The sequence below is a fragment of the Danio rerio genome, chromosome 9, assembly GCF_052040795.2.
Source record: "Danio rerio strain M-AB ecotype USA chromosome 9, GRCz13ab, whole genome shotgun sequence".
Classification (NCBI taxonomy): domain Eukaryota; kingdom Metazoa; phylum Chordata; class Actinopteri; order Cypriniformes; family Danionidae; genus Danio; species Danio rerio.
Genome location: NC_141029.1, coordinates 10,969,666 through 10,988,078, shown reverse-complemented (window position 1 = coordinate 10,988,078; position 18,413 = coordinate 10,969,666). Strand labels below are relative to the sequence as shown.

Genomic DNA, 18,413 nt, shown 5'->3' with positions numbered 1-18,413 from the left:
AACTGGAGCATCCGGAGGAAACCCATGCGAACACAGGGAGAATATGCAAACTCCACACAGAAATGCCAACTGACCCAGCTGGGGCTCGATTCAGCGACTTTCTTGCTGTGAAACGATGGTGCTACCCACTGTGCCACTGTGCTGCCCCATATATATTTTTCCCCAATTTCTGTTTAATTCATACATAATAGTTTTAATAACTCATTTCTATTAACTTATTTATTTTATCTTTGCCGTGATGACAGTAAATAATATTTGACTAGATATATTTCAAGACACTTCCATACAGCTTAAAGTGACAATTAAAGGCTTAATTAGGTTAACTAGGCAGGTTATTGTAATTAGACAAGTTATTGTATAATGATGGTTTGTTCTGTAGACTATAAAAAAAGGTTCCACTTTATATTAAATGTCACTTATACCTGTGATCCTGCATGGTAACTAGACATGTAAGTAGTATGTAACTACAATGTATGTACACACGCGTACATCGTATTTACTTGTGTAATACTGGTACTGGTGTAATACCACTGAATAGTACACATGCCCCGGATTAATAAAGGGACTAAGCCGACAAGAAAATGAATGAATGTATTGTCATGGATTTGCCATGCGTTTTCCCTTGCTACAGTGATATGAGGACATGAGTGGACAGTTCCATGTCAGTGAGAAGTTACCATGTTAGTACATTGTTAATAATGTGTTGGATTAGGATTTATATTACACAGTAGTTTGTGAACATTTTGGAAGTACACTTATTAAATAATGTTACACTTTATTTACACATAGTATAATGAATGAAAATGAAGTCCAGATTGGGTGGATAGTTCCTGAGGAGTTTCCTTGTACAGTAAGTACACTGTTGTTAAGCAGTTGCACAGAGGACTATGTTTTATAAATAACACAGTAATTTGTGACAATTTTACACTTTATATTGAGTAGACAGTTTCTGAGGATTTAACATGTAAGTACACTGTTAATAAAGTGTTGCATAGAAGATATTTTTACAAGTTACACAGTAATTTGAGAACATTTTACAATTTATATGGTGGACAGCTCCTGTGGAGTTACCATGTAAGTACATTGGTATCACAAGGGGAAACCTAATGCAGCATTAGCTCTGCCATACATGCACAAGTAGTGGGAAAACACCTGCAAGTACATATTGTTGTTGCGCAATGCACTTACATAATTCTTGTTACAGATGTGTACTTTTTTAGTGTTGTTACCAATGTCCTGTTACACATTTGAACTTACACATACTATTCAGTGGGTTTACTTGTGTGTAGTTACATCAGTATTACACAAGTAAATACTATGTACCAATGTGTACATACACTGTAGTTACATACTACTTACACATCTAGTTACTATGTAAGTTCACAGGTATAAGTGACTAAAGTGGGACCTATTTTTTCTTCTGTAAAAAGTCTTATTATTAGCCTCTCATATTACAGTATTTTGTTTGATTGTCTACAGAACAATCTATCTTTATACAAAGATTTCCCTAATTACACTTACTTGCCTAATGCAATGGTTTACGCTTTTAAATAGCACTTTAAAGGGGTGGTCCAGAGTGTATTTTTAAGGCTTGGTTGTGTTAATAGGATGCATTGCAATATGTGCTCATGATTCATTTGTAAAAAAAAAAAAAAAAAAAAGAAAAACAACTTTATTTTAATATATATATATATATATATATATATATATATATATATATATATATATATATATATATTTATATATTTATTTTTTTTATTTTATTTTATTTTTTTATTTTTTGAACATTGTAGATGTTATGGACCTAACAGTGATGAGAAGAACAAGAAACTAATACTTAATACTTATAGTGTTCACCGTGGTAGCCACATTGTAATCATGGAAAAACATGCTATCGACACATAAAAAAATTGTAAAAATATAATAATATCAAAACATTAGCCATGTGCTAAAACATGCTAGCAAGTCAACATGTAAAACATCAAACTTAATCTAACATAAAAGGTTTAATCTTAACCAACTTTCTAGTAAAGAACAGCTCATTTGATTGCAAGGAGGACTATTTGTCATGTTTTGTGATCTATGTGTGTGCTGCAAGTTTTCTAGTAAATGTTTAGCTTCTCGAGTGCATTTTCATTCAGAGAGTGTGAGAAAAAACCTAGAAGAGAGATAGAGTTCAAATGAGAGCAGAGAGAGGTTTGTCATCAACTTTTCTAAGACAATTCAGATCTCAAATAGTCTTTTCAATGACACTTCAAAACAATCAAACAATGGAGCCCATCTGTCTTGTGTGCTTCGCTCGGGCTCTGCTGTGCTTCACATGCCCTGCAGTGGGAAATGAAAGCCCACGGTGCTCTGTGTTGTAATCATCCAACAAACATTCACAAAAATACACAACGCGTGTGAACGGAATTGTGAAGAGACTATAAAGCGCCTTCATTTCCCTTTAAACTGCAGTTTAATGAGAAACGCTTCAGAACACTGACACGCTGACATGCAGAGGTACGTTTACTGAGGTGCAAAATATTCATAGTACAGGAATAGTTCACAATACAATTTTTTCATTTACATTTTTTTCCCCCTAGCCTGTATTGTCTTTGCAGATATGTGTTTTTTTTACATACATTGAGCTTGATTTATGTATGCTGTGTTCCAAAAGGTTTCATAGAAGACGAAAACACAGCATAAACAAATCACAGTATACATGCTTTGTATTTCTTTTGAAAGCGTACAGTATTTTTGATTAAAATCAGACTAGAATGACAGTTTATTGTGCTTTTTAATATAATAAGTTTGACAGAATACTAACTTACATTGCTTTTATGAACAAAAAAAAAAAAAACTGCAATGCAAACATTAGTTAAAATATTTACATTTTTGTTCCATAGAAGAACATTTTACAGTTTAATAAAAACTCTATAAAAATTATAATAATAAAAATTTCTAACACATTATGTTGTGTTTGGTGATGAAGATGAAAGGGGAGTTAATGATTTTAGCTGTGTGATGATGCCGAGTTCAGGGACCAGAGATGAATAGAAAAAGCATGTCTATATATATTTCTCAGAATACACAGAATAAACTACAGTACTGCTAATCATTCTTAGTCATCTGCTTTCTGAGGAGAGAGAACATATTTAGCATGTATTAGGAAGCAGAGAGTATGTTATTGGTGCAGTGGACTGGCATGAGAAGGGGCTGAGACAAGAGATGGAAGTATAACAACAGTTTATTATATAGCATGGCAGGTATAATCAGAACTTAATGACCTTGGTTGCAAGGTGGAGATGGATGACCAGATGGACAAGGGGGACCAGAGGATAATGCGGAGGAGCCAGGCACACAGATAAACGGAGTAGGGATCGACAACAACCAAAGAGGAGAGACCAGGAGAAACCACACTAGGAGGGAGGGACAAAGACACTGGACATCACAGGGAATGAGAGAGAGGTAAGCAAGTTTAGAAACAGATATAGACACTGATTGTTGGATTGCAGTCCTTTGTTAATGCAACATGGCCGGACCCTGTTTGAGGGTTCTTATAACGCTGGAGTGATGAACGGGAATGATGTTAGGGATGAAAACATCTACAATATTAGACTGCTGTAAAAATGCATAAATCTGTAATCAACCTCAGTCCTGATCAAAATGACTAAATAGTTAAATAAATTACAGGATTTGAACGGTTTAATTGCAAATGATGTCACTGATTTTGTGAAAAAAACACACACAAAATGACATATTTTCACTATAAAAAGTAATTTTTGACTGGATTTTTTTATACCTTTAATTACAGTCTTAGACAAGTGAAAGATTAGTGACAACATTGCCTTTGATGCATTGTTTTTGATTGATTTTCATTTTTTCTCCTTAATTAACTGTTGGTTGCTGTTTTTGTCCCATTGACTTCCATTATAACCACATTCGGTGGTGCATAAATACACAGTCTTTGATTTGTTTACTCCATGTAGTTCTGAGAGCTGAGATACACATTTTGATTTTCTCAGACACAACAAGGCAAGTGCACAAAGGCCACTCTCACACACTCACAGACACAAACACTTTAATTTGCTGTTATTATTCTTTTCTCCGGGTGTTTTGGTTTTCCCCACAGTCCAAAGACATGCGGTACAGGTGAATTGGGGAGGCTAAATTGTTCATAGTGTATGAGTGTGAATGAGTGTGTATGGATGTTTCCCAGAGATGGGTTGCGGCTGGAAGGGCATCCGCTGCATAAAAATGTGCTGGATAAGTTGGTGGTTCATTCCGCTGTGGCGAACCCGGAATAATAAAGGGACTAAGCCGACAAAAAAATTAATGAATGAAAATAAGATGCAGCGGTCAGTTATTTGGCTCTGTTAACAAACTGCTATTATTCCTAATATTTAATTTTTCACTAATAAATAATGTGAGTGTAAAGGGGGAACACTTTGAGCTTTTCCACTTTTCAAGCACTCCCAGAGTTAGTCAAAAATGCATTTGAGCAGATTGTTGTTGTACAGTAGTGTAGATGCTCATGTGGTCAAATGCATTTAATCAACCTCAAAAGTCCACCTGCCTACTTTTTTTTTTGCCAGCTGTCAGATAACAAAGCTTCTGTTTCTCTTGTTTTTTTCTTCTTCTTCACCCTTCATATGTAAATTGAGCTTAATTTGCAATATTACCAACTACAGATCTTCATCTAAAAAAAAAAAAAAAAAATAGAAAAGTGTTTGAAACTGGACAAAAAAAGATGGATTATACTGTAGTAATAAATGAGAATCTTTCCCTGGTTTATTGGTGATGCAGCTAAAGAAATGACATTGTAATTTCAGGTTCAAACAGTGATCTTTTTGCAGTGCTTATTTAGATTAGGCAGGTTTAAAACTGGCCAATGAAATGATGGCATTTTTCTGTGTATCTGTAAAATGAAGAAAGAGAAATTTTAGCTTAGTACTTTGTCTGGGCTTTAAGCTATTACTCGATATGTCTCCTTGCAGTACCATCTGATTAATGACTCTGTCGTCAAATTACAGTCTGTATTCAAAGGTGGCTCTGTGCTAAAACAAGCAGTCGATGACCTCTAGCTGCACAAGTGATGGCATGCTAGTAACTGTCTTTTAAAACCCAGTTTTACCCCACAAGAACATCTCCACCAAACATCTCCTGTTGTGTCGAGGTGGTTTTCACCTTGTCCATCAAGCAGTGCCATGCAGGACACAGAGGATTGTCTAAATGTAAATAAGAGAAGCATCTCAAAACAGGTTTTCCTAAAGCTAAGCTGTAATGGATAACTTCACCCGCTCAGTAATTACTCACTGTCTCTCCTCCATGGTGTTTTCATTACTCCTCTTATGATCTGTCTGGGTTGACATAAAGAGTCTTTGGAAATCTGCCTTTACTCTGCTTGACGAAGACATCCATATGATTTTCAACAAACTTTTTCAACAGCTCGTTCTGCTCTCTCTCTCTCAGTGATTTAACCTCAAATAAATCAGGATTATAGAACTTTAAGACTTGTTTTATTGTTTGACTGGATGAAAGTTGTTTTTGGCCTGCCAATTTAATCATAAATAGTAAACAGCCCTTGGGGTCATACTTTAGAGGTGGCAGTGTCTGAACATTATATTATTATTTTAGCTGATGAGGGATGAGTGCCTTATTTCTACTGAGTGGTACATTGTAGTTTAGTACAGTACAGTACGATTTGGTTCAGGTTGTCCTGATCAGGCTTGTGTTTCTACTGCCAACAGTACTCTTACTTGGTAGCTGTGTTGTATTGCAACATTGCGATTGACATCCTTCTTGCTCGAAGCAGAAAGCCAAATGGGTCATTCATAATTGTGTCTTTTGCATATTTAAGGTCATTATTTCAAGTAGGACTATCAATTAGCACTGTCGCCTCACAGCAAGAAAGTCGTTGTTTCGAGTCCATGTTGGGTCAGTTTTAATTTCTGTGTGGAGTTTGCATGTTCTCCCCGTGTAGGTGAACTAAAGAAACAAAATTGTCCGTAGTGTGTGTGTGTTTGTGAATTATTGTGTATGGATGTTTCCCAGTACAGGGTTGCAGCTGGAGGGGCATCTGTTGTGTAAAGCAGGAGCTGGAAGGAAGCTGGAATAATTGGCGGTTCATTCCGCTGTGGCGACCTCTGACAATTAAGAAGACTAAGCTGTAGGAAAATGAATGAATGAATTATTTCAAGTGTAGATATGCAGCAAGGAAGTTATTTTCAAAGCTGTTCAAATATAACTCTTTAAACGCATCAAGCTGCCAACCAGAAGTTCAGAGCATCCTTCCTACCTGTATATTCAAAGCATAATGGGTCATTTTGCATCTATGAAAAAAGTCGATACTATACAGAAATATCCTGCTGGTGTGTTACTTGAGTAGACCTCTTTACTTGTGCTTTGATCAGTACAGCAACAAACCACCATTGTGCGGTGTAAGCCATTGAAATGAATAGGTTTTCTATATATTTTTGGAACCCATTTTGATCCATTAAAACAGCCAAAAATGAGAGTCTTTGAAAAATGTTATGTCATGCATGTGTATAGTATTTGTTTTTAGGGAGGTGCAGATTAAAGGTCAGCATAAACAAACACATAATTGTCACAGTGTGGTGTCTTTTTTGTTTCACTTTCTCTTTTGTGTCATGTGTTTGTGTCATGTGTTGTGTTCCATGTGCTTTCTGTTATTGTCATGTGATTCCTGTGATCAGTTTTCCCGCCGTTCATTAGTTTCATTAGTTCCACCTGTCTCTTCCCTGTTTGTATTCAGTTTAATTATGTCTTGATTATTTAAACCCCTGTGTTCAGTTAATTCATTGTCCGTTATTGTATTGTCACATCTTTATTTCCTACCTCAAATCACTTTTATTGTCACATCATCAGCAGCACGTGTGCTATGATGAGTGAAAAGCTTAGGTGCTGGCTCCAGACAGTACAAAATACAGACAGTGCAAATACAACAACAATGTAAAATTGACAGTGATTTGTACAATGAATAGGTGTTCACATAGTTGTAGGCAGTATTGTTTCAAGTATGGATTGGTTAAAGTGCAGTGCATGCTATATATTGATGGTGTGCAGTGAGGGGTATGGAAGAGTCTGTGTGTGGTGTGTTAAGTGTTCATTAGCCTGATAGTCTGAGGGAAGAAACTTTCCCTCAGCCGGCTGGGGCTTGACCGGATGCTGCGGAACTGTCTGCCTTAGGGTAGCAGAGAGAAAAGTCTATGGCTTGGGTGGCTGGAGTTACTGATAATTCTCTTGGCTTTCCTCATGCACCGCCTGGTGTTGATGTCCTGGAGGGAGGGAAGCTCACCTCCTTCTACGCGTCCAGTATTTCGCACAATCCTATGTAGGCCTTTGCGATTGCTGCTGGTGCTATTTCCGTACCAGGTGGTGATACAGCCGGACAGGATGCTCTCCACAGTGCAGGTGTAGAACGAGCGGAGGATGTGGGGGCTCATTCCAAAAAAGAGTTTGATGGTCCAGTTTATGTTGTAAGTGCTTTAATGTAAATAAATACATGTTCACTGACAACTCCTGCGATCTGTGTGTTTGTGAGTGAGCCACCTGTAACTGTAATGGCAGACTTTGTGGTAGAATTGTTGTTGCTCAAGTTAATTAATTTCACATTACAACCAACAGTGGAGATTCTTGCCGCATGGAAAGTTCGAAAGGCATTGCAATAACGACTAAACTAACTGGCATTTTAGTCCAGACAAAACAACATTTGCTTTCAAAGTTAAAACTGGTTTATTGTCTTTAATAATAGAGGTATTCCTTTTTGTTAAAGTGTCTTCATTGATTCCCATCAAGGATCATTCTTTGGTTTAAGATCAGTGTAGTGTTTTGAATTGTTATATCAGATGTATTGTATTTATGGCATATGCAGTTTGCAATGAGCAAACCAATTAAATGCATGCATTATTTGTTATCGCTGATGTATATGTCTGTTTAGTTAATTCATTATTTCAGAAAAAAAAATTAAAAAGCGTGACTTCATCATAATCTGATTTCAGTAAATAGACTGGCTCAATTAATCTATGCTCTGTTTGTAATATTTCTGGATTTACTGTGAAAACTTGGTAGATGTGCGGCAATGATGGGCAACACTGAAAAAAATGTAGGCCAGGAGGAAACGAAGCGCATGACGCATGTAAACAGCAGTGAAATGTGTTTGAAAACAAGTCTCGGTGGAGTCGGGTTTACATTCAGCAAATACCGATGATGTCTTATTTCCTAGCCCTCACCTCACCCCTCCACCCTTCCTTTCCTCTGCTCAGAGAGAGAGCCGTTAAGTGCTCGGTTTGCGTGCAGGTGCTAAAATCACACAAAATCCCACTCGCTGTTTTCTCAGCGCCTAATTAATGGTACTTTGAGAGCCGCATATAATAATTCAAGGTTAGCAAAAGACCAAGGGTTATGATTTAATGAGAACGTGTTGGGTAAAACAATGTTTTGCCACCGCTATGTGAGGAAGCGGCTGATGAATTGTTTAATCAAGTTGTCATAGTTTAGAGGAACTTTGGGAATTAATAGCTACTATAGTCCATTATCATGTTGATTTCCATCAAATGACAATTTTTATAGCTCTGTTTGAGCTTATAAGGAGTTAAATAGTTTGTATAATGGGAATATTTTTTAATAGATTCATTATTTAATTGCCTGCCAGGCATTCTGTAAATTTAATGTTTGGAGATGATTTTTTTTTTCTTTCCCCACAGGTGAAGCTTCCATGATTTAAAGTCTCATTACTACATGTCACGTAAAATTAGACAGGGATACTCAATCATATGTGTGGGGCAAATTAATCGGCATATTAAATAGTATCCTGTAAGTTGCGTTCATAATTTGATTAGAAGTAACTGCCTTTCTTTGCCCTGCTCCTAAACCAGGCTTTCTTTTTATCCTGTGTAAAATACAACCCCCACCCGTGGTAAAATGAATTTATGGCCATTATATATCCTTCAACTTTTCACCCCTCGGGATTCCTCCATAAAATATTATGAGGAGAAATGTGTGAATAGTGCCAGAAGGAGCCACTTAACAATAGATTGTATGGAAATTAAGCTATAAAGGCATAAACACTGTTAATTAAATCCTGAGAAACAGAGAAGTGTAAATGTTCAATTATTGCATGCAACAAGCCGTGGCAGGTTGCAACAAAGGTGCTATTGTATTTTTAAAGCTGTTTCTATTGTTTCTATTTCAAACAAACTACTGGAAAACAAATGAACTTGTCTAAATGAATATATCTAAATATATCTGATTATGAATAAATTGAGTTTTAAAAATGAAATGCAAATTGAAAACCATGTTAATGTATTACTGTTTGTGCTTTATTTTTTGATCAAATAAATCTTTGAGGAGTAGAGACTGCTTTTAAAAACATATACACAATTCAATTCATTATTTCTGTAGCACTTTTGCAATGTAGATTGTGTCAAAGCAGCTTAAAATAGAAGTTCTAGTAAATTGAAGAGTTGAAGTTCAGTTTAGTTCAGTGGCGAGGAATAAAAAAATCACCAATTGACAAGAGTGAAGGAAAAAAAAAACAATAAAAAACCAGGCACAGTTGGGCATGACCATTTCTCCTCTGGCCAAACTTCTTGTGCAGAGCTGCAGTCTAGGCACCGCAGCTTATCAAATGCTGGAAATACACCGTGGAGAAGCTAAAGGTGTGAGTAGGTCACCTGTGGGTGTACAGGCAGGATCAATGTGAAGACTCGTCTGTCACTGGGGTCTTTCATGAATTTGTCTCATGCTTTCCTCATCCATGTCCACCACAGCATCTTCTCAGTATACGGCCTAGTCCAAGATTACGGAGAGCTCGGGATAAGGAAAAATAGACTAACATAACTTAAGATGCCGTTCAAAATATAATTATAAACAACCCAAAACTTTGTAATGACTGTGTACAATAAAAATAAATTATAAACTAAATTAAAAAGCACTTATTCTTTAGGAACATAAATCTGTAATATTTGTCTCTCCTATATGTCTGATAAATTACACTGTTATTGTAATTTTCAAAGACATTTTGAACAGGAAGCGCTGATTTTATATTCAGAACGGCTCTGCTGATCAAAGATAGATTTATTTTTCCCTGATGGTATTCACAGACTGTGCAAAAGTCAACAGCTTTGTGATTTAATATCCCAATGAATGATAAGCTATTTATCGCTCTCACAGCAGAGAATTCTTTAATTAGAAAGATTTGCTCATACACTTTGAAAATTCAGTCTTGTCTCTAGCTGTTAAGATAAAGAACTGTTTTTACACGTCAGTTCATTTGCTTATCCAGCATGCTCAAGAACAGTTATTCCCAACCATGTATACTTAAGACGGTCCCAAGGTGTGATTAAAAAGAGATTTGGGTATGCTTTGGTAAACCTGTAATTCTCATTAAAATTTGCACAAATGATGGTGTAATCGCTCTTGGGTGATATTTTGGAACTTGTTGAGCTTCAGTGCTTTTTAAATTCCACCTCACAAAGAGTACAAATGACTTCTGGTAAATGTCCCATCTGGCTCTGATTTATGAATAAATTCACTGATAATTCTTTCTCAGAGACTGCTGCTCTCAGAACACAGACAAATGAGCTCAGGTGTTTATTAAACGGGCCATATGATGCTTTGCAATGTTTTTCTTTTCTTTAGCATCTAATAGCGTGTTTGTGTGAGCAATATTTCAAAGCTCATAGTCTCTAACTGAAAGGAATTATCTTGTCTCACACTGCTGAAAACACACAGATCGAAGTCTAGATGGTATTAAAAGAAAGAAAAGCAATGCTTTGGTAAATTGGTGCTGCCTTGGCATGGTGATGTTGCAGTATATTTTGAGAGAGTTATAACATAAAAAACTGCCTGCTGTGCTTTGCTTGCAAAGTTGGTTCCAATCAGTCTGCTTGATCATCCATACTGTAGATAGAATCCTAAGCTCAAACTGAGACAATAGTCCCTTTCACAAAGAGATAGCGATAAATATCCGGAAAATTACCGCAACGACTTTACTGGTAGGTTAAAATAGGCGCTGTTCACACTGCAAAGGACGTTCTGGAATTTTGCCGGAAAAGACCATACACACATCTATTTTAAAATTCTGGCAAATCCTGACCTCATTAATCATTAATGAACTCTAAACGGCTGTGCTTGTATTTGTAAGTATGAAAGGGCTTAGGCTTTATTTGATAGTTACACTTTTATTTCAAGCTTTAACATTCATGCAGCTGCATTTGTCTCAGAGACATCCAAAGGTAGAAGCCCTAACTGCAACTAAAAACAGCTTTGTTTACACATTTTTTACTACATTACAAATCCTGTGGATGGATAAGTAGACCTATTGTGAGCATCTTCGATGTCAAGTTATGGAGGAACACTTTCGCATGTTGAGATGTCTATATGTTTGTGTGTTAGCGCTCACCGAAGCTCTTCTTCACAAGCACACCTGTCACAACTGAATGCAAAGCTTGCAGGTAAACTCACAGTGGTTTATCGTAAGCATTTTAGGGATAATTTTTTTCCACAGTTGGCATTAAGAAGAAACAGAAACATTATCTGACTAACAACTAGCAGCTAAATGTGTCTGGAAAAGTATACAAATGATTTTTATTTATTTATTATTATTATTATTATTTTTTTATAAACAGCATGTATGTGGATGCGTCTGAGTGTTCTGATTGTCAGGAGAGATCGCAGCACATTCTAAACATATACACGCTCATCTCGTTAGTTTTCCTTCTGTGTTCACACAGCGCAGCATTTTGGGAAATTACCAAGAATGGTACAACTTTTCTCCCCGGAAAATTAGAGGAATGAATTAACCGATATTTTCAAAAAAGGCCTCTTCACATACGATCCCTTTCCGAAAGGTTCGTTATGTGTGTAAGGGGCTTAGGTTGCTGATCTTGAATCATGAAAAAAAATAAAAATGACAATGTTTCACTAAGTAACTTTTTAAGAAAGGTAATGTGTTAACTTTTTTGCATATTTAAGTTTTAAGATTGGGTTTAATATGGTTCCTTTTTACTTTTTAATGTAGCTTTTTTTTCAACACTGATGAACAGTTTGTATTTACCGTTGCTTGTAAAATAGGATGGGGGTCTTACATTATCAATGCATTTGAGGTGTTTAAGGGTGCACGGGGTTAGCTGGCCTATCAGAGAGCTCATTGATTTTTGGATGGAGGGGCATTCTATGAACTGAAATCAATAACTTTTTGATAGATTTTTTTAAGAATCAATTTGATTCAGATTTTTTTTTTTTAGTATTGATTGTGAAATTGAAAACAGCTAAATAAATGAAACACATACCTTATGATATTGAGACAAAATAAAAATGAATCTTTTTTTTTTTTTTTTTTTTTTTTTTTTTTACAAGATTGGATGAACATGTTCACTTTATTTCATTGGCCACTTTTCGAGCACACTCCAGTGTGACTGCTACATTTACAGTTGCAATCAGAATTGTTAAACCTTCTTTGAATTTTTTTTCTTTTTTAAATATTTCCCAAATTGTTTAACAAAGCAAGATTTTTTTTTCATAGTATGTTTGATAATGTTTTTCTTCTTCTGGAGAAAGTCTTATTTGTTTTATATAGGCTAGAATAAAAACTTTCTTTTTGGTTTTTTATAGAATAAACCATTTTTATGCAATAACTTAATTAATTACCCTATCCTGCCTAGTTAACATAATTAACCTGGATTGAAGCTGTATAGATGTGTCTTAAAAAATAATGTTAAATATTATTTACTTTCATCATGGCAAATAAATCAGTTATTAGAGATGAGTTATTAAAACTATTATGTTTAGAAATGTCTTGAAAAAAATCTTCTCTCCATTAAACAGAAATTGGGGAAAAAATAAACAGGGGCTTATAATTCAAGAGGTTTTATAATTCTGATTGCAACTGTACAACTGGCCATTATGAACCGCATAAAAAGTAAAGAAAAATTCCAGTGCGATTTAACCAAACTAAATGAGGCAGATATTAAAGCAACCCTAGAGAGTTTCAGACTAGGAAAAGAGGTAATGCTGTAATGTTAAAAAATAACAATAAATGATGTTAATCTGTTCTAGTACACAGAAAAGACCCCACAACAATGAATAAAGAGAATTTGAGAAATCTGTCAACTAAAGCATTAGTTGTTTTCATTAATCAGTGTAATACTTTACAGTGGGGGGTCAGTGTACTTGAGCTTTTCATTTTTTTTTTCTTCCTGTTTTTGCTGCCTTTCCGGCTTGGATCCCCTGTTTAAATGTCTTCATCTCAGTGTAGGTGTGTCAAATGCAGACGCAGGGAGTCGTTATGACTCACAAATGAAGGAAGGAGTGATATGAGGCACAGCCGGAGGTCTGTGAATTGCAGCATCTGCTTAAAACGCACAGACGACAAGAAACAGATGCTATTAAGTGTTTGCAAGGAAGAGGTGTCTTTAGTCAGCATTATAAAAAATAGTCTTCCTGGACATCGTGGCATTATTACAATGGTTTTTACCCGCAGAATGCGAGGAGCTGACTAAAGCAAGCACAGAGGTGAACACTACTGTGCTTGATGTTGCACATTAACTGCATGCATCGAGTGTGATTAATTCTTCTCATTGATTGGCTAAAGTTTAATCAGGTTTTTTATGTTAATCTATCTGTATTTAAGCGTACATCTTGTGAAGCTGGCACCTCTCCTCCTGCCCCAATGATCATTTGGACAGTGATCCACTACAGTCCTTTTGATCTATAGATTGAGTGACATTCATTAAACTCTTTAAGATGCAGTGACAGTGTTGATCATTACGCTGTGTTTGTGTTAGATAAGAGAAGATTTAGGTTGTGTAACAAAAAAGCAATCATCTTTAAAGGGAAATCTACTCATTTCCTTACTGTTCCAAACAATTATGACATTAAAAAACTCCTTTGGAGTAGGGCTTCACAATTCTGGCGAAAATGAGAATCACTTTTTTTTTTATTTTTATTTTGCTTAAAATCAAGATCACAATTTTCTAACGGTTCTGTAGATGTACAATAAATTTTAATTTAAGTAAACTATTATTATTGTTATTTTTTCAAGCATATGGTAAAGCAACAATAATAATACTAGGCCTATGTACAAGTCTACTTTTGGATAAAATTCTAAATTTTATATAGACTTTAAATAGTGGTGTCACAATCACCAGTGATCCAGCTGGAGCAGATTGCTGGTAAACATACAGATCGTTGGAGAACTACAAATCCGCCAGCAAAAGAACTACATATTCAGTCATGCACCACTCACACACCTGCCCTAGATCCCCATGATTGCAAACAGACACAGCTGAAGCTGTTCAGGACTAATTACACAGACCAAATACACCTCTTAAACACACACACATGTTGCTGAGTCTTGTTAAACTGTTAGTATTTAACTTTTTTTTAATGTTAAACATTTCGACACGGTTTCCTTCATGTTTTTAAACATTGCTTTGTTTTGTTTATCTGTTCCTGTCTGCTGCCTAGCTTTTTGACCATTTGCCTGTTTATTTGTTTACGACTCTGGATTGCCCAAATACAAATCCAGTGTTGACTGTTGCTTGCCTGACCATCCTGCTAATAAACCCTGCATTTAGATCTGCACTCCATGTTGTCAGCATCTTCCCATTACAGGTGGAAATGTCCTGATTGTTAAATCACAGTAGAGTGATGATATCAGAATACAACCATTCCTAATTCTGAAGTTTAATTATTATGTTTGAGACATGCATCATTTGTCATTGAGAACATTCTTAGACCTTTATTTTCCACTGGTAAAATGGGAGATTTGTCATTACCAAATTCCCAATTCTATTCTATTCTAATAAATTATATAGGTTAAAACAGTAGTAGAACACTTTGTGTTCGCTATGAAAGAAAAAAAAAAAACCAACATATCAAATGCTTGTCGTAATCATAACTGTAAAATGCGATATGATCATTTAAATGCTGTGTGCGCTTTAGGTTTGCCTTTCACTGCAGTGTATTGTTCATGTCATGGCCACAGTCACTTTAAGAAAAAAAAAAATTACATACTTTCTCGGCTCCCAAACGATTGCTCTGTGCAACAAACTGAGTGTTATAATTACAACTTTATTACCTGTTATTCACAGTCTATGCAGGTTCTGTTCAATACATTGAGTGCATTGGCAGGCACACGCATGTCCTCTCGGCAGTAAGCAAACACCTTAAGTTCAGCTCATGTGTGATTTCGTGGCCGCCACTATATCATTACATCAAGACAGAAATTAAATTTTGGGTGAATTATAACCTAAGTACAGTATGTGACACTGTTAACACCATTTGGAAATGTCCATGTTGCTGAGCAACATTTATAAAACATAGTGAAGACTTGTGTGACCGCCTTTACGCTCTATCCTGAACTTGAAAATATAATTGGCTGAATTGTAGAGATGCTGGATTAAGAATTGAATCGAGATTGCAATCTTTTTTTTCGGTGGATCGTGCAGCCCTACTCTGAAGTATATTTTGAGACATCAATAATGTTATTTGTAATTTGTTGTACTGTTGTTAAGTCAGTGGTAACATATAATATGATGTAGTCTACAGATAAAATAAATGTATTCCAGTTTTGATCAATAGAAGGATGTCTTTTTTTTTTGTTAAATTATTCCCTTAAAATTGTATTCCATAAATGCAAATGTCCAAAAAAACAAACTTTTATTTATAATTTAAAACTATATATAAATGTATTACATATTAATCTTATTTATATTTGCATCAGCTAAAATAGTTATATACAGTCATATAGTATATATACACCTATATATAGACTTATATGTAATGAAATGTGGGTGATATTTTCCTTAACCTTGTATCATTTCGTCCAAGGTTTGTTAAATTACAAAGATTGTAAGAATTTCCTCTTAAATGATAAAAGTGATTAATGATTTTTTAGCTTAATATTTACTGCTGTAAAAGTTAACAACATTATTTTACATTTGATATAGTTTTGCCTGTAACCTGCACTTCATTCTCATGTGATTATAGTGTTAATATATAATGTAAATTATAGTTTCCTTAAAGAACTCAGAGGTTATTTAAAGTACTTATAGAGTTTCTAGTTATGCAAGATTAATGTTAAAAGTGAATATGTGAAGGTAATTAAAATTCACTGTGATCTATAAATTTATGGGATATTACCAAATACTATGCATTAACTTTCTTAATCAATCTCAGTAGAAGTTTCCCTACACTGGTTGTCTTTTCCCATGGGTTTTTAAGCCAATCACCTGAACCGAAAACCCATGTTACTGATTTTGCTGAAGTAGCATAAAGGTTATGTGCAATACAGTGCTGATGGAACCATGGTGGTATTAAGAGACCCAAAGAGTGCCCAGAAGATCTGCCCCACATCATTACACCACCAGCATTCTAAAGCGCTAAAAACAAGACTGGTCCATGCTTTCAGGTTTATGGCAAATTGTCACACTGCCATGAATGTTACAGCAGAAATTGATACCCTACAGACCGGGCAGCCCTCTTCCAGTCTTCCATTGTCCAGTTTTATTGAGCCTGCAGATTTTAGCCTCAGTTTGCTGTTGTTTCCTGACAGGAGTGTCACTGGTGTGCTCTTCTGCTGCCACTGTAGATTATCTGCATCAGGGTGGGACATGTTTTGTGTGCAGAGATGGTCTTTTGTAGACCTCTTTTATAACAAATTGTTATTTGAGAAACTATTGACTTTCTATCAGCTTGAACCAGTATGGGGTGAATTTCCCGAAAGAACTGTAAACCTAAGTTAATGGTAGAACTATTAATAATTGTCATTAAACTTACAATGCTTTTGGGAATACCAGCCCTGGTTTGTTTGCCTCTTAGTTCCAGTATCATGGCATTTTTACCTACGGAACTGCAGCACCCTGGGTATTTTATATTTTATAGACAGTTCTCTGTAAACTCTATATGGTTGTTGGCGCTCTTGGTTGATTAGTATTTTCTAAAATACTTTACCTAATTCACTTAAATCAACTTTTTTCTTCATTCTGGTGTTCCATTTGAACTTTAGCAGATCATCTTGATCACGTCTACATGTCTAAATGCATTTAGTTATTGTCTGCAGTACCAAGCTGCTGAACAGATGTACCTTATTAAGAACAGAACTGTAAAATTATATAATATTTCACAATATTACAGCTTTCCCTGTATTTTTGATGAAAACATACATTGCCAGAAAGCTTTTGTGCTTCATGTGTTTATTTATGGTTTGAATGGCATTAGAGGTCCTTGATATTTCCTCCAACCACATTTAACCTTGAAAAGTTTGAAAAAGTGACTTTTGATAAATGTTTAATAGTTTATTGTGATCTATTATCTGGGTTGGTGCTATATAGTATGCCACAAAAACCTTGTAATAAACTGCCAGTATTTTCAGCTATTTTACAGACTTATTTGTCTATATATTATTTCTTATACATTATTTTACTACTACTTAAATGTCAATAAAAGTTACTTTGTTAAACTATAGAGTTGAATTTTCAACATCAAAAATTTGACAGAGCAGAGATCACATCCTATATTGCAATATACAACCGTAAATGAACGGAAAACACTTGTGAATCATAAAATATGGAAACTTTTCATTAATTGATCATTTTTTACTGTATTTAGTCAGAAGTAATTCCAGGGGATCACATAATTAAATGTCGTCAGACATCTCTTCACAATACGATCCAATATCAGTTCCCCTTCGGTTGGGGAACTTCAGTGCTATAAGTGGATTTGATCTTGGAAAATCCACGTATGGGAGGATTCAGTTCAGAAGCCGCTTGTCTGAAAGAGTGTTGAACGTGCCAATGAAAGCAATGAATTGGCTGCGTAAGCTTGCGCAGGTGTGCTTTATTGCCAATGATCCCAGCATATAAGCACACCTGGAGCGAGCAAACGCCATCCTTTTCGCTTCAGAGACTTTTTGATCGAGTCGATGAGGGTTCCTCTTGCTGATTCAGCAACTTCAAAGCGAACGAGTGTCTCCCAGTCCAGAGTGGGTTTTCGCAGCGGCAGACGGTCGAGCTGGGTTTCTCCCTTGCCTGCGGTTCTTTGGGTCCGGTCCTCCAGAGCGGTGCGTATTGTTGCAAACTTTCCTAAAAGAGCAACACAGTTGTGCAACACGTCCTTTTCAGGATGGCGCTCCGACTGTGCGTTTCTGGATGCGGGGGTTTCCTGGCTCCGGATGATAGACACGATCACTGCATTACATGTTTGGGTGTCCAGCATGTTAATATGGTGCTCGCGGGCGGTTCATGTCGTCACTGAGATGCCATGACCATTGCACAGCTAAGATCGTGGCTAACTTTTTTAAGAGAGTGAGCCACCCCGGTTGCCTCCTACTCTGCAGCGGGCGCTCGGGCAGATCTGAGGGTTCCAGCAGGAGATAATCCGCCGCCCAAGGGGTCGCGGACCTCTCG

General features: G+C 36.0%; 1 protein-coding gene across 1 annotated transcript in view; it reads left to right on the top strand.

The window, feature by feature from the left end:
- The first annotated feature begins 2,164 nt into the window (after positions 1–2,164).
- Positions 2,165–18,413, top strand: part of thsd7ba (thrombospondin, type I, domain containing 7Ba) — a 435,675-nt gene continuing 419,426 nt past the window's right edge. The window contains exons 1-2 of the mRNA XM_087267488.1: positions 2,165–2,502; positions 3,241–3,450. The gene's annotated coding sequence lies outside the window, so the exon portion shown is untranslated. The remainder of the gene's footprint in view (positions 2,503–3,240; positions 3,451–18,413) is intronic.